The sequence below is a fragment of the Erinaceus europaeus genome, chromosome 8, assembly GCF_950295315.1.
Source record: "Erinaceus europaeus chromosome 8, mEriEur2.1, whole genome shotgun sequence".
In the NCBI taxonomy this organism is placed as follows: Eukaryota; Metazoa; Chordata; class Mammalia; order Eulipotyphla; family Erinaceidae; genus Erinaceus; species Erinaceus europaeus.
The window spans coordinates 76,903,712-76,921,290 of NC_080169.1; the positions used below are offsets into that span (position 1 = coordinate 76,903,712).

A 17,579-nucleotide genomic window follows, 5' to 3' on the forward strand; every position below is an offset into this window, starting at 1 on the left:
GTGGCAGGTGTAGTGACTTCTTTATACATATGACTAAGTATGAAACTATAAGCCTGAAATCTTTTTTTAAATTGTTTTATATTTATTTATTTTCCCTTTTGTTGCCCTTGTTGTTTTTTATTGTTGTTGTAATTATTATTGATGTCATCATTGTTAGATAGGACAGAGAGAAATGGAGGGGAAGATAGAGAGGGGGAGAGAAAGAGAGACACTTGCAAACCTGCTTCAACCCCTGTGAAGTGACTTCCCTGCAGGTGGGGAGCAATACCCAACTCCCTAAGCCTGAAATCTTACAATTCTGTAAAGCAATGTTAAATTAAACAAAAATCATCTTCATAGCTTATAAAAGGATTTTTAATGATCACTGATAATTTCCAAACAAATGATTTTAACTCTGAGCCTTCCTCTTATACTATTAGCTGCCTAGTAGACATTCTACCTAGATATCTTATATATAGCTCAACCATCTTCCTGTTCCAAGAATTAGTCTGAAGACACCAAAATAGCCCTCCTAGACAGTGTGCATGCTTTTCCATTTGTGTAACCCAAGTTTGAGCCTGGCCTCCACTGCACTGGAGGGAGTTTGTTTTCCTCTCTGCATCTCTGTTTATTTCTATCTAAAAAAATCAGACCAGTGTGGTGAAGCCCTAATGATGGGGGGAGGGAGAGTCTGAAAACTCCTTTCATCATTATACTTCTAGTCAACCACATGGAAATATAAGACTTTCAAATTCTAACATTTCTCTTGCTTCTCAGATCAATTAGGCATATCCCAATGCTTTCAAATTCATTTTCCTTATTCCTCTTCTCTCTCCTCTAATTCTAGCACAATGAGACATTTCCTTCAACTGTGGTCATCTCCAGCTCATTTTCTTTACCTTCCTGTCAGCACATCTAATATGCCAATGACACAGGATCTTTGGTGGTGGGATCGCTGAGTAACATACATATACATACAGATAGACATCAATATGAAACCATACTCCTGAAATATTTTAATAGCATAAAGTAATGTTAATTTAAAAAGAGAATTAAAAAAATAAGATGCCAGTAATTGTGAACTTAAAGTCCCTCAGTGTTTTTACACACACACACACACACACACACACATACAAACACACACACACACACCATGCTTAACAACCTAAGTAACATTACTTCCACAAGTAGGTTTCACATTTCTATGCACACTACCCTCTTCCATCCCACCCTTCTCTTTATTGACTAACTCCTTTTCTTCTTTAAGAGACATTTCAGAAATCACTTCCTGCAAGCCTGTATTTTATAAGCGCAATTCTCTGCTCTTATGCTGCATTAAATACCTTTTCAATTTTTTTAAAATTTTTTTATTATTTTTATTTATTGGATAGAGACAGCCATAAATTGAGTGGAAGAGAGAGATACAGAGGGAGAGAGATAGAGAGAAACCTGCAGCACTGTTTCACCACTTGTGAGGCTTTCCCTTTGCAGGTGGGGACCACGGGCTTGAACCTGGGTCCTTGTGCATTGCAACATGTGCGCTCAACCAGGTGTGCCACCACCTGCTCCCCCCCTTTTCAATTTCTTAATGCATCCTGAAAATACTGTTACCATACTGGAATTAGGCTACTTATGTGTCTGTTCATAGTTTATAAAGTGTTTTCACACTTAGTTAAATTGATCCTTAAAACAATCTTAGAAAGCAGGACTAAAGCTGACAGGAACCCTAGATAGCTAAAAAATTTCTCTGAAGCAGCATAGAAAATCAGTCAATAAAGTATTATACTGAGATCCCAGATTCTCTCCCAAGACCACATATGCCAGATTGGTACTCTGGTCTCGGTCTCTCTCCTTCTCTCTCTCTCTCTCTCAATAAATAAATAAATAAATAAAATAAGTCTTTGGGAAAAGAAGAAATTTCTCTGGAAAGATTTGCAGATGTGTATTCAAAAAACACAGAGCAAAGCTATAATTTCAAATAAATTCTTGTTTGGTCAAAATAGCTAACTGGTTTCCTTAATAATTACTATTAAAATTCTCCATTTAAGAAAAACTTTCATTTTAATTTTTTATTATCTTTATTTACTGGATAGAGACAGTTAGAAATCAAAAGGGAAGGGGATGATAGAGAGGAAGAGAGACAGAGACACCTGCAACACTGCTTCAACACTCACAAAGCTTTCCCCTTGAAGGTGGGGATCAGAGCTTGAACCCTGGTCCTTGCACAATGTAACATGTGCACTCAACCAGGTGCATCACCACCTGCCCTTTCAAAAGGAAAACTTACCTAGTCCTCGTTAGTATAGTGGTGAGTATCCCCGCCTGTCAAAAGGAAAACTTTCAATTGTTTATAGAGAATGTCCAATAACTTATACCTTATAAATCTTTTTCCAAAAAATAAATTTTAGGGGACCAAGAGGCAGCTCATCAGGTAGCTGCCTTGCCATGTGCTTATCCCAATGTCAAGCCCTACCACCACATGGTGCTATACCAGATGCTAAGATGATACCAACCAGACTTCGCTGGACAGACAACCCCACCAATATATCCTGGAGCTCTGATTTACCAGAACCCCACCCCACTAGGGAAAGAGAGAAAGACACAGGCTGGGAGTATGGATCGACCTGTCAACGCCCATGTTCAGCAAGGAAGCAATTACAGAAGCCAGACCTTCCACCTTCTGCATCCCACGATGACCTTGGGTCCATACTCCCAGAGGGGTAAAGATTAGGGAAGCTATTGGGGGACGGGATGGGATGGGATATGGAATTCTGGTGGTGGGAATTGTGTAGAGTTGTACCCCTCTTATCCTATGGTTTTTTCAATGTTTCCTTTTTATAAATAAAAAATTAAAAACACAATGAAAGAAGTGCTATATCTCTCCTTTCCTTGACAAAAATATACAAAGTAAAAGAAATTTAAAAGATTGGAAGAGGTGAAATCTTACATATGTGAGACACTCCCATCAAGAGAAGTAAAAACCCCCCAATAAAGAAAAAAAAGAGAGAAATAAAATTTAGGAGACAGAAGCTAATTTCAACTTCTAAACACAGAGAAGGTCTGGTACACTCTCACCTTCAGAAGAATCACTGAGGCAAGAGGCTTCTCTGAATGTTTACCTGATTATCAAACTTGTCCTTTTCTCAGGATGATGCCCACAGCTGTGAGTAGCTTTGGTCAAGGTTTTCAAGAAACGGTGGAGATATGCCAAGGAAGAATATCACAAAATTCCTGGAAAGGGAAAAAAAAGTGTAAATTATTCTTGCATTAATTAAATCTGCTAAGCTGATATTTCATTCTACTATCGAATTAAAATTAAGTTCCAAGAAGAACTTAATACAATATTGAATTCCACAGCTAATTTTAAGCAAACATTATTGGACTGTACATAATGTACAAACATTACTTCTTTGCTATAAATGTCAAAGTAACTTTAAACAATCCTATGCCAACAGATAATGAAAAAAGGTAACATAATTCTAATTAGATTTTGATACAGGACAGAAGTCTGAATGGTCCCAAAATAGCAGGAAAACAAATATGCACATAAATCAAAAAGGGAACAAAAGGAACTAGATCTTATTCTACTCTAATACTTCATGGGAATACACTGTTCTTTACAATCACATCAACACACAGGTTACACCTGGGAAGAATATAATACAGACTGAAACAAATAAAGAACTAAGTATCTGACTATGTCAGACAGGAACTCAGAAAAGTAATTACATTTTAGATGTACCTTTGAATTTGGTGAGAAAAAAAGGCAGCAGGAAAAAAAAAGGATTGCTGAACACATCATTGTAAAATGGTTAGGTTAAGATGGAAGAATGAAACCTCAATTAAATGGAAGTTAACAAATGGAAGAGTTTGAATTCCTTGTGTTTATTTAACACTTCACTTTAATGAGAAAAAAAACCTTAAAAATACAAAAAAGATTACTGAGAAATTTTCTTATTAAAAGTATAATTTGGGGCCAGTCTGTAGTGAAAAGAGCAGAATCCAGAAGTTATAGGCCTGACTCTGCCATTAATATAATGGCCCTGGGCTTGCTACATGCTTCTCAACACTACCTGAGCAGTAAGTAGCACCACTAAGAGGGCTCTACAGAAACATCAGTGAAAGTGCATGATAGTGGAAAAAGACCTAAGTTGGAGATGAGAGTGTTCTTCAGACACTATCACAGGGAGATGAGAAGTTGTAGCCATGTGTCAATAACTGTACTGTAAACTAGTAACCTCCTCAATAAAATGACTTTAAAAAAAAAAATCAATGAATTGGCCCACACATTGGCATTTTTAAGAGAATGACAAAGAATATATTCATGTGTTCTTAGATAATCCCTTTAACTCTAGTACTGTCTTCTCTATATATTTTGCACAAGATAATTTGAATATGTTTACAAATAACTACAATTTAATAAATACAATTTAGTGGTATTCAAAAAAATTTTAAACCCTATTAAATTAAATAGTTTCCCAATTTGGGGGTGGTGAGAACTGAAGGCTCTGAGAGATATAATAACTTTAAACAGGCTCCAAGCAGAGTAGTATCAAGAATATAGAATCAAATCTTCTGGGGAGGATAGAGTTAAATGAATTGGGGCTAAACACAGATTAGGCTGGACTGAATATGATGGAAGACATGGAGTCAAACAGAGGATCAAATAAGGGAATTGGCTCATGGGGAGAAGATTTTGATATAACATCAAAATTCTCATCCTTCAAGAAATAACAACAATAAAAATAATCCTCAGTTATTATAATAAAAATAATCCTCACAGCTCAGTTATTGAATGCTTTGTATGAGCTACATAAACACTGTGCACAGCAATCCTTTAGTCCTCATGAGAACTTACTGACCGAACTACTTCTATTAGTCCCAATCCATAAATGTGAAAACTAAAGCCAATGGAGCATATTCTTATCTCTAAAATGGTGGCACTTGAATATTAACCAAACTTGTCTCTATTCATTAAGTCTAGGGAATGTAGTTTACAGGCTGCTGGAGGCAAAACTACTCCACCCCAAGGCCCTATATCTGCTTTGTTGTGTTTCTTTCTCTTTCATCACAATGCAGTCTCTCTTTGGAAACTGGAAATACAAGTACAAAAACAGAAACATCCTGTAGTCTTCCTGATGCCTTCAAGATTTTCTGAAATTAAAGTAACTGAATTTTGGTTTTGGAGGAGGATTAACATTTCTTACAATATTTTTATGTCCCATTTACAACACACAAAGAAAGCAATAAAATTTAAAATAGTAAGGCTCGTTTACATTATTTTAGAAACCAGTTCAGGCAAATATTAGAAAATCCATTACCATAACCATAATTCACATATATGCTCCCAACATATGTGCACCCAAATATATAAAACAAGAACTTACTGACTTCACAGGAGACAGCAACTGATAAACAATTACAGTAGGAGATCTTAATATACCATTCACAACCAGTGACAGATCAGCCACCGGGATCAAAATATAGAAAAGAAAATAACTTCCTTAAATGAAGCCACAGACAAGTTGAACTTAACAGATATATACAGAGTGTTCCATCCCCAAAGAAAGAAACATGCATTCTTCTCAAGTGCATATGGACCAGTCAGAAGGATTGACCATCTATTGGCACACAAAGACGTAAAAAAAAAAAGTATGTGATATTTAAAATGAAAAAAAAAGTGTTTGTTGAGGAACATGTGGATATGAGGTTAGAAGTTATCCAAAAAAAGAAAAAGAGAAATGCCTCCAAAATGTGGAGATAAAACAACATGCTCTGAATAACACCTGGGTTACTGATAAATCAAAAGATAACTTCAAAATTACTTGGAGAACAATAAAAATAAAGAGACCAGCTACCGAATTCAATGGAATGTAGCAAATACAGTCCTAACAGAGAAGTTCCTAGCAATAAAGGTCCATATTAACAAAAAGTAAACGTCTCAAATAAACTAACATCACAGCTGAATTAACTAGAAAAGGAGCAACAAAGAGACCCAAAAACTAGCAGGACAGTGGAGTCAAAATCAGAGCAGACAAATTAGAAACCAGAAAGAAAACTATAGAATTACATCCCTGATGAACACTGACGAAAAAGTCCTCAACAAAAGCTTTGAAAATTGAATACAACAACATATAAAGGGAATAATTCACCAAGACCAACTGGGATATATTCCTGTGAAGCAGAATCAATCAACAGAATATAATACATTTTTATCTTTATAAAAATCACATACTTGTATCAATTGATGCTGAAAAACCAATTGACAAGATCCAATACTCATTGATTATAAAGCCCCTCAAAAAATTTGGAATAGAAAGTAAAGAACTTTGGGGGACCCAGTGGTAGTGCAGCAGGTAAGTGCACAAGGTGCAAAGCTCAAGGACCAGCTTAAGGATCCCACTTTGAACCACAGGCTCCCAACCTAAGGGGGGGGGGGGCTTCACTGATGGTGAAGCAGGTCTGCAGGTGTCTATCTTTCTCTCCCCCTCTGTCTTCCCTTCTCTGTCAATTTCTCTCTGTCCTATCCAACAACAACAACAATGATAAACAACCAGGGCAACAAAAGGGAAAAAATGGCTTCCAGGAGCAGTGGCTTCATAGTGCAGGAACTGAGTCCCAGCAATAACACTGAGCGAAAGAAAGAAAGAAGAAAAGGGAGGGGAGGGGAGGGGAGGGGAGGGGAGGGGAGGGGAAGGGAGGGAAGGGAGAAAGAAAGAAAGAAAGAAAGAAAGAAAGAAAGAAAGAAAGAAAGAAAGGAAGGAAGGAAGGAAGGAAGGAGGAAAGAAAGAAAGAAAGAAAGAAAGAAAGAAAGAAAGAAAGAAAGAAAGAAAGAAAGGAAGGAAGAAAAGAAAAAAAGAAAGAAAAGAAAGAAAGAGGTTCCCAGAAGGTGGACTGAGAAGCTGCTAGTGGCTTGAGCTCTGACCACATCTTCTGGAAACGGTAGGATTTTCTGCCTTTAGTAGGCCAGTCAATAAGGGGTCCTAGCAGTAACACCAAGGAGGTGACTATAACTTAATTTGGGTTAAAATATAGAGTAGGAAAAAAGGGGAAAACATTTTTTTTCTTTCTTTTAAATTATTAAGCACACCTCCCCCCCCCCCATAACCAGTCCCTGGGGACTAGCTCCTAGCAGGCTCCCCTGCTGAGCCCCTTTCTTTACCAAAATTCCTGTCCCACCAGGGAGTATCATTCATTCTAAGTCTATACCCTTCTGAAACCTCTGGCCTTTTTTCTTTCTAAGTAGCCAAACCCCCCCCACCTCACCCCATATGGCTTATTAAATAATTAAAAATAAATTAAAAAAAAACTCTTTCCTTTCACTGCTCTTTTATGACTGTTCTTTTTCTTATCTTTTTCCTCTTTCTCTCTCTCTTTTTTCTTTTTCTCATTCTTGCCATCCTTTCTTCCTTAATCCTACAGCTTCCAAAGCCACAGGCCCCATCCCCCACACCACCAAACAGTGTGCTTTTTTGAATTCACTGATACACATTTGGGAATTATTTTGGGGAAGAATTTTGACTCAGAGTTGGACTCTCACTGCGAGTATCTCTGCTAAACATCCCTTCCTCCTTTAGCTACCCCTAGAATATACAGTGGATAGGAGATCTGCATAACTGTTTATATCAGCTATCCTTGTCTAGTCCTGAGGTTTTTTGTTTTTTTTTTTCCTCTTTCTTAACAATCAGCCGCCTCTGATCACGAGATTTTAGGTAATCTGGGACAGGTTTTTTTTTCTTTTACCATGCTCTATTCTATTATTAATATTATATAAAGGCATATATCTTCCCCCCTTTAGGTTTATCAGAATAAACTCTTAGGGTATCTTTCATTGCTAGGGTAGTGGGCATCTTATCTATTGTGGGAGGAACTTGTATCGTTACTCCTACCTCCTCTACAGAATCTCCCCTCCCTCCTTCTCCTAGCTAATTAAAAAAAATTGAATTAAATTAAATTAAAAATAAAGTAAAAAAAAACTTTCCTTTCACTGCTTTTTAATTACAGCTCTTTTTTCTTATCTTTTCTCTTTTCTCTCTCTTGTCTCTTTTTACTTTTCTTTTTTTTTTCTTGTCATACACTTCTTCCTTCTTCTTTGCCTTTCTGAATTTGTGAATTATTTTGGGGAAGAAATCTGACTCAGAGTGGACTCTCTATGTGTGTATCTCTGCTCTAGTTACCTTTCCCCTCTTGTTACCCTTAGAATATACAGTGGATAGTAGATTCGCATAGATTCTTGCTATCCCTTCTTTCTTTTCTCTTTCTTCTTCACTGGGATTTGGTTACTATTTTTTCACAGAATGGAGAAATTGTTTGGCTAACTGGTAGTGATTAAACTGCTTCAATACTTGCTTCAGTTGCTACTGTAATTCCTGAGGTTGTTGAGTGCAATTTTCATAAAGGTATTTAGTACAGTGTTGCCTGTACTCAAGACACAACAACTGAGGAACAACAAAGCATAAAAAAAAGAAACACATAAATCAAAAAAATGGATAGATCAAAAAAAAATAAAACTCCTACTCCAATGAATGAAGACAATAGCCCAGAAGAAACTACAAATCAGCCAGAAGTAACCATAGATAAGAAAAGTATGCAAGAATAATAAACTTATTAATCACAGAAATGAAAACAACATTGGAGGAAAGGAATGGCAGTATTAGGGAAACAACAGTTGAGACCCCCAAGGAAAATACTGATTATCTTGAGGCAATTAAAGAACTGAAAGCTGAAATAGCTGTAATGAAGAAAGAAGCTGAGGCAAGGGAAAGCAGACTAACAGAAGCAGAAAACAGAATTAGTCAGACAGAGGATGAGTTAGAGAAAACAAAGAAAGAGGTGAAAGAGCTTAAAAAGAGATTGAGAGACACTGAAAACAACAACAGAGACATATGGGATGATATCAAAAGAAGTAACATTCGTATAATTGGCCTGCCAGAGGAAGAAAGAGAGGAAGGGGAAGCAAACATTCTAGAGGAAATAATAGAAGAAAACTTCCCAGACCTGAATAACAGAAAGGACATCAAGATTCAAGAGGCCCAGAGAGTACCAAACAGAATCAACCCAGACCTGAAGACACCAAGACACATCATAGCCACAATGAGAAGAAGTAATGATAAAGAAAGGATCCTAAAGGCTGCAAGAGAGAAACAAAAAGTCACATACAAGTGAAAAACCATAAGATTATCTGCAGACTTCTCCACTCAAACTCTAAAAGCCAGAAGAGAATGGCAAGATATCTATTGAGCCCTGAATGAAAAAGGGTTTCAACCAAGGATAATATATCCTGCTAGACTTTCATTCAAACTAGATGGAGGGATCAAAACCTTCTTAGACAAACAACAGTAAAAGGAGGCAACCATCACCAAACCGGCCCTGAAAGAGGTTCTAAAAGACCTCTTATAAACGAGAACATCACTATAATACTTACAATATATCAGAGCAAACAAAAAAAATTTTTTTGAACAATGGCACTACAATACATTAAATCCATAATATCAATAAATATCAATGGCTTAAACTAACCCATCAAAAGGCACAGAGTTGGGGGATGAATCAGAAAACATAATCCAATCATATGCTGCTTGCAAGAATCCCATCTGTCACAACAAGATAAACACAGACTTAAAGTGAAAGGATGGAAAACTATCATACAGGCTAACGGACCACAAAAAAGGGCAGGGACAGCCATTCTCATCTCAGACACGATAGATTTTAAATTAAATAAAGTAATGAAAGAGAGGCAAGGACATTACATAATGATTAGAGGATCAATCAGCCAAGAAGACTTAACAATTATTAACATCTATGCACCCAATGAGGGACCATCTAAATATGTCAAGCACTTACAGAAAGAATTTCAAAAATACATCAATAGTAATACAATAATAGTGGGAGACTTCAATACCCCACTCTCACACTTAGACAGATCAACAAAGCAGATAACTAACAAAGATACAAGAGACTTGAATGAAAAGATTGACTGACTAGACCTCTTGGACATTTTCTGAGTCTTTCACCCCAAAAAACTGGAATACACCTTCTTTTCAAATCCACATAACACATACTCAAGGATAGACCACATGTTAGGCCACAAGACAGCATCAATAAATTCAAGAACATCAAAATCATCCCAAGTATCTTCTCAGACCACAGTGGAGTAAAACTAACATTTAACAACAAACAGAAAATTATTAAAAGTCACAGAATTTGGAAACTAAACAACATACTCCTTAAGAACCACTGGGTCAGATATTCACTCAAGCAGGAAATTCAAATGTTCCTGGAAACAAATGAAAATGAAGACACCACCTATCAAAATATTTGGGACACAGCTAAAGCAGTACTGAGAGGGAAACTTATAGCCATACAATCACATATTAAACACCAAGAAGAAGCTCAAATGAACGACCTTACTGAACACCTCAAGGACTTAGAGGAAGAGGAACAAAGGAACCCTAAAGCAACTTGAAGGACAGAAATCACTAAAGTTAGAGCAGAAATAAACAACATCGAAAATAAAAGAACCATACAAAAGATCAATGAAGCCAAATGTTGGTTCTTTGAAAGATTAAACAAAATTGACAAACCCCTAGCCAGACTCACCAAACAAAAAAGAGAGAAGACTCAAATTAATACAATTGTAAATAATGGAGGAGATATCACAACTGACACCACAGAAATCCAGAGAATCCTGCGAATCTTCTATAAAGAACTATACGCCACCAAGCTAGAGAATCTGTAAGAAATGGAACAATTCCTACAAGCATATGTCCTTCCAAAACTGAACTAAGAAGAACTACAAAATCTAAATGCACCAATCACAGACAAAGAAATTTAAACCGTTATTAAGAACCTCCCCAACAACATAAGTCCTGGACCAGATGGCTTCACAAATGAATTCTACAAAACTTTCAGGAAACAGTTAGTACCCATACTTCTTAAGCTTTTCCATAAGATTGAAGAAACAGGAATACTCCCTTCCACCTTCTATGAAGCCAACATCACCCTGATACCAAAAGCAGATAGGGACAGAACAAAAAAGGAAAACTACAGACCAATATCGCTGATGAACATAGATGCCAAAATATTAAAGAAGATCTTGACCAAGCAGATACAGCAACATATCAAAAAGACTGTTCATCATGACCAAGTGGGATTCATCCCAGGAATGCAAGGCTGGTTCAACATCCATAAGTCAATCAATGTCATTCACCACATCAATAAAAGCAAAGCCAAAAACCACATGATTATCTCAATAAATGCAGAGAAAGCCTTTGACAAAATCCAACACCCATTCATGCTCAAAACTTAACAAAAATGGGAATAGATGGGAAATTCCTCAAGATAGTGGAGTCTATATATAGCAAACCTACAGCCAACATCATACTCAATGAACAGAAGCTGAAAGCATTCCCCCTCAGATCGGGGACTAGACAGGGATGTCCACTGTCACCGTTACTCTTCAACATAGTATTGGAAGTTCTTGCCATAGCAATCAGGCAAGAGAAAGAAATCAAAGGAATACAGATTGGAAGGGAAGAAGTCAAGCTCTCACTATTTGCAGATGATATGATAGTATACATAGAAAAACCTAAAGAATCCAGCAGAAAACTACTGGAAGCTATTAGGCAATATAGCAAGGTATCAGGCTACAAAATCAATGTACAAAAATCAGTGGCATTTACTTATGCAAACACTAAATCTGAAGAAGAAGACATCCAGAAATCACTACCATTTACTGTTTCAGCAAAATCAACCAAATACCTAGGAATAAAGTTGACCAAAGAAGTGAAAGACTTGTATGCTGAATACTATGAGTCGCCACTCAAGGAAATAGAAACTGATACCAAGAAATGGAAAGATATCCTGTGCTCATGGATTGGAAGAATAAACATCATCAAAATGAATATTCTCCCCAGAGCCATATACAAATTTAATGCAATACCCATCAAAGTTCCAACAAGCTTCTTTAAGAGAATAGAACAAACACTACAATCATTTATCTGGAACATGAAAACACCTAGAATTGCCAAAACCATCTTAAGGAAAAGAAAGAGAAATGGAGGCATCACACTCCCAGACCTTAAACTATATTATAAAGCCATCATCATCAAAACAGCATGGTACTGGAACAAAAATAGGCACACAGACCAGTGGACAGAATTGAAAGCCCATAAATAAATCCTCACACCTATGGACATCTAATCTTTGATAAGGGGGCCCAAAGGATTAAATGGGAAAAGGAGGCTCTCTTCAATAAATGGTGCTGGGAAAACTGGGTTGTAACATGCAGAAGAATGAAATTGAACCACTTTATCTCACCAGAAACAAAAATCAACTCGAAATGGATCAAAGACCTAGATGTCAGACCAGAAACAATCAAATACTTAGAGGAAAACATTGGTAAAACACTTTCCCACCTACACCTCAAGGACATCTTTGATGAATCAAACCCAATTGCAAGGAAGACTAAAGCATAAACAAACCAATGGGACTACATCAAATTGAAAAGCTTCTGCACATCCAAAGAAACTATTAAACAAACAAAGATCCCCCTGACAGAATGGGAGAAGATCTTCACATGCCATACATCAGACAAGAAACTAATCACCAAAATATACAAAGAGCTCAGCAAACTTAGCACCAAAAAAGCAAATGACCCCATCCAAAAATAGGTAGTGGATATGAACAGAACTTTCACCTCAGAGGAGATCCAAAAGGCTAACAAACATATGAAAAACTGCTCTAGGTCACTTATTATCAGAGAAATGCAAATTAAGACAACATTGAGATACCACATCACTCCTGTAAGAATGGCATACATCAAAAAGGACAGCAGCAACAAATACTGGAGAGGTTGTGGGGACAGAGGAACCCTTTTACATTGCTGGTGGGAATGTAAATTGGTCCAGCCTCTGTGGAGAGCAGTCTGGAAAACTCTCAGAAGGCTAGACATGGACCTTCCATATGATCCAGTAATTCCTCTCCTGGGCTTATACCCCAAGGACTCCATAACACCCAACCAAAAAGAGGTGTGTACTCCTATGTTCATAGCACACAATTCATAATAGCTAAAACCTGGAAGCAACCCAGGTGCCCAACAACAGATGAGTGGCTGAGAAAGCTGTGGTATATATACACAATGGGATACTATGCAGCTATCAAGAACAATGAACCCACCCTCTCTGACCCATCTTGGACAGAGCTAGAAGGAATTATGTTAAGTGAGCTAAGTCTGAAAGATAAAGATGAGTATGGGATGATCCCACTCATCAACTGAAGTTGAGTAAGAAGATCTGAAAGGGAAACTAAAAGCAGGACCTCACCAAATTGTAAGTAGGGCACCAAAGTAAAAACCCTGTGGTGAGGGGTTGACATGCAGGTTCCTGGGACAGTGGGGGGTGGGAGTGGGTGGGAGGGATGGGTCACAGTCTTATGGTGGTGGGAATGGTGTTTATGTACACTCCTAGTAAAATGTAGTCATATAAATCACTAGTTCATTAATACGAGAGGGGGGAAAATTAATTGTATGTCTCAAAGTTTTTCATAACACAAACTGAATCTTTTTAATATATAGGCTGTGTAATTGATATGCAGACTCTCTCAAAAGCCTAGACCAAGTAGATCAGAAGCAACCAATAACACAGCTATATACAAGATACTGGGTACTGCACAGCAAACCCTAACAAAAGGACTTTTCAAAGTTAACCCAATTACCAAATAATGTGATGATAACAGTAACTATCGATTGTCTTTTTGAACCCTAAGACAGCAGGAACCTCACATCTCCACTATAGAGCCTCTACTTTCCCCAGTCCTGGAACCCTGGGATAGGGCCCACTTTCCCATATGCCTCTCCCAATCCATATCAAAGAACATTGCATCTGCCGATCACAACCTAACCAACACAATGACTGCCACCTCAACATGCTTCACTTCAGACTGTGTCCAGAGACTTCACATGTGGAATGACAACCCTTCAGCTTCATTACTCAGGTGAGACCTTTCCTTTCATAGTATACTCTAATTCCATCTCAGGTGGTTCACTTTCTAACAAAGTCCGAAAACCTAGATATACACCAGTTTCTGTGAGAGAGAGCATATGTTCACACGTATCCACAAACTACTGCAAAATATATACCTGAAAGCAGAAGTACACTAGAGTTTGCAGTGAGAACCCCATTAACACTTCCTCTCCACTATTCCAAGCTTGGCTTCGTATGTTAACTCTCTTTTCAGCTGCCAGGTTCCAGATGTCATCAGGATGACGGCCAGGCTTCCCTGGACTGAAGACCCCACCAATGTGTCCTGGAGCTCAGCTTCCCCAGGGACACACCCTACTAGGGAAAGAGAGAGGCAGACTGGGAGTATGGACCGAACAGTCAATGCCCATGTTCAGTGGGGAAGCAATTACAGAAGCCAGACCTTCCACCTTCTGCAACCCTCAATGACCCTGAGTCCATGCTCCCAGAGGGATAGAGAATGGGAAAGCTATCAGGGGAGGGGGTGGGATATGGAGATTGGATGGTGGGAATTGTGTAGAATTGTACCCCTCCTACCCTATGGTTTTGTTAATTAATCCTTTCTTAAAGAAAAAAGAAAAAAGAAAGAAAGAAAGGAAGGAAGGAAGGAAGGAAGGAAGGAAGGAAGGAAGGGAGGGAAGAAAAGGACTTTGGGCAGGAGTGGAATATTCAAGTCCTGGAACATGATGGCAAAGGATGATATAGGTAGAATATTAGTGTTATGTGGAAAACTGAGAAATATTACACATGTACTAACTACTGTATTTTACTGTCAACTGTAAACCATTAACCTCCCCAGTAAAGGAAAAAAGTCGGGAATTGAAAGAAAATTCCTCAACATTAAAAAAATGCTATATATGATACAGTTAACACCATACTCCATAGGGGAAAACTGAAAGATTTCCCCTAAAATCAGCAACTAGACAAGGAGGTCCACTCACATCATTACTATTGCACATAGTTCTGGAAGTACTTGCCAGTGCAATAAGGCAAGAAAGAGATATCAAAGCAATTTATACTTGAAAAGAATATATTAAATTATCACTGTTTGTAAATGGCATTGTAATATACCTAGAGAACTCCAAAGACTCCACCCAAAATTTCCAGAAATCATCAATAAATTCAGTAAGGTGCAGGATACAAAATCAATGCATAATCTGTAGGATTTTTTAATTTTATTTATTTATTTCCTTTTGTTGCCCTTGTTTTTTATTGTTGAAGTTATTATTGTTGTCATCATTGTTAGGACAGAGAGATATGGAGAGAGGAGGGGAAGACAGAGAGGGTGAAGAGAAAGATAGAGACCTACAGACCTGCTTAACTGCCTGTGAAGGGGACATCCCTGCAGGTGGGGAGCCGGGGGCTCGAACCAGGATCCTTATGTCGGTCCTTGCGCTTTGTGCCACATGTGCTTAACTACTGCGATACTGCCCGACTTCCAGGATTTCTATATACAGAGGATGAGTCAGAGAAAAAGGATCTGAAGAAAGCAATCCCATTTATAATTGGACCCAAAATAGACAAAATGCTTGGGACTAAATCTAAAAAAAGAGGCAAAGGATCTGTACAACAAAAACCTATAGTACTGGATTAATAAAAGTCATCACAATGGTCCAAAACAGTCTACAGATTTAATGCATTCCCTCCCTATCAATAGTCCAATGACTTACTTTAAGGAAATAGAACAACTTTTCCAAAAGTTCATATCGAACCATTAAAAAAAAAAAAGCCAAAAACACTCCTCAAAAAAACTGAGGTTTCATGCTATCCAGTTTTAGTTTATATTACAAGGGACTAGTGATTAAAACAGTGTTGAAACAAAAATAGATTCTTGGTGGAACAGGATATAGAGCCCAGAAATAAATCCACACACATATGGGCACCTGATATATGAGTAAGGAGTCTAAACTCCTCAATGGGTAAAATAAGGCCGCTTCAACAAATGCTGCTGGGAAAACTGGGTGATCATATATTAAGAATGAAACTAGAGCACTACAATACCATATAGCAAAATTAAACCAAAATGACTTAAAGACCTAAAACTACATAGAAGAAAATATCAGTGAAACACTTCAGGAACTTAACATAAAATAAATATTTAAAGACACAGCCATATGTACAAGTGAAACTAAAACAAGATGAAATAAGTACAGCTACATCAAATTAAAAAATCTACATATTTAAAGCAAATTGCACAAGGATAAATAGGTGACCCAGTAACTGAGAGAAGATATTTGCACACTATAACTATAAAGAACTCATAGCACTTACAAAATAATAATTAATAGCCCAATAAAATAGTGGGTGTGTTACAAAGATGGTTTCCCAAAAAAGAGAAATACAGGGCCCACAGACATAAAGAAATGTTGTACTTCGCCTATCATTAGAGATATGCAAATTAAAACTACACTAAGAATCCACTTCGCACCAGTTAAGTATGGCCTACATCAACTGAACTGGAAATGGTTAAGTGTTGGTGTGGGTGTAGAGAAAGAGGAACTCTATTATACTGATGGTGAGAATGCAAACCAGCGCAGTCAAGATGGAAAACAGTATAAGAGTCCTTAAGCAAATGGAAATAGAAAATTGGCCCAGTCCTTGTAGAGAGCAGTCTAGAAAACTCTCAGAAGGCTAGAAATGGACCTACTCTATGACCCAAAAATTCTTCTGGCATTATATCCTAAGGAATCAAACACACCCATCCAAAAAGATCTATGTATACCTATGTGTACTTAGAGCTGCACAATTTGTAATAGTCAAAACCTAGAAGCAATGTAGGTGTTCAACAACGAATGAGTGGCTGCGAAGGCTGTGATATATTATGACTACTACTCACCTATTAAGAATGATGAAGTAACCTTCACCTCATCTTGGATGGAGCTTGAAGGAATGATGTTAAGGGATAAGCCAGAAAGAGAAAGATGAATATGGATGACCCCATAGACAGAGGATGAGAAATCAAAACAGAAAGGGAAACACAAAATAGAACTTGAACCAGGTTTGGTGAATTACACCAAAGCAAAGGACTCCGAGCTTTCAAGTCCTGATGCATGATGATGAAAGAAGACCTAGGTTGAGGTTGAGAGGGTTTGTCTTTTTTTTTTTTTTACAAAAAACTGAGAAATTTTACATATATACCAACAACTATATCCACTGTAAACCATTTATCACCCCAATTTAAAAAAAGAGAGGAAGAAAATGAAAAGACCTTATGGTTTAGCAATACCACATTTAGGCATTTATTCAAAAGACATTAAAACATATGCAACCCTATATTTATAGTTGCCTGATTTACAACAGCCAAAATACAGAAGCAACTTAAATGCTAATCCACAGATGGCAAGATAAAGATATTTGCAATTGGAACTATAATTGCACAGAACTACCATGGTGGGTATAATGTGGAACTATATCCCTATAATCTTATGATCTTATAAACAATTATTAAATCACTAATAAAATTAGATTTTTAAATTTAAAAAAAGATGATATTGTGTCGTTTGGGACAAAATGCATGGAACTAGAGGTGATTATGCTTAGTGAGGTAAGTGAGGCAATGCAAGACCTATGGTTCTGTGACAT

At 37.3% G+C, this 17,579-nt stretch overlaps 1 protein-coding gene across 21 annotated transcripts in view; it reads right to left on the bottom strand.

Moving 5' to 3' along the window:
• NRCAM (neuronal cell adhesion molecule) overlaps positions 1-17,579 on the bottom strand; it is a 376,126-nt gene that overhangs the window by 280,713 nt on the left and 77,834 nt on the right. For 20 of the 21 annotated variants that reach the window (XM_060196425.1, XM_007528302.3, XM_007528300.3 and 17 more), the window contains exon 2: positions 3,099-3,210. The gene's annotated coding sequence lies outside the window, so the exon portion shown is untranslated. Of the gene's footprint in view, positions 1-3,054; positions 3,211-17,579 lie in introns of all 21 variants that reach the window. The other variant, XM_060196413.1, reaches the window with a different exon arrangement.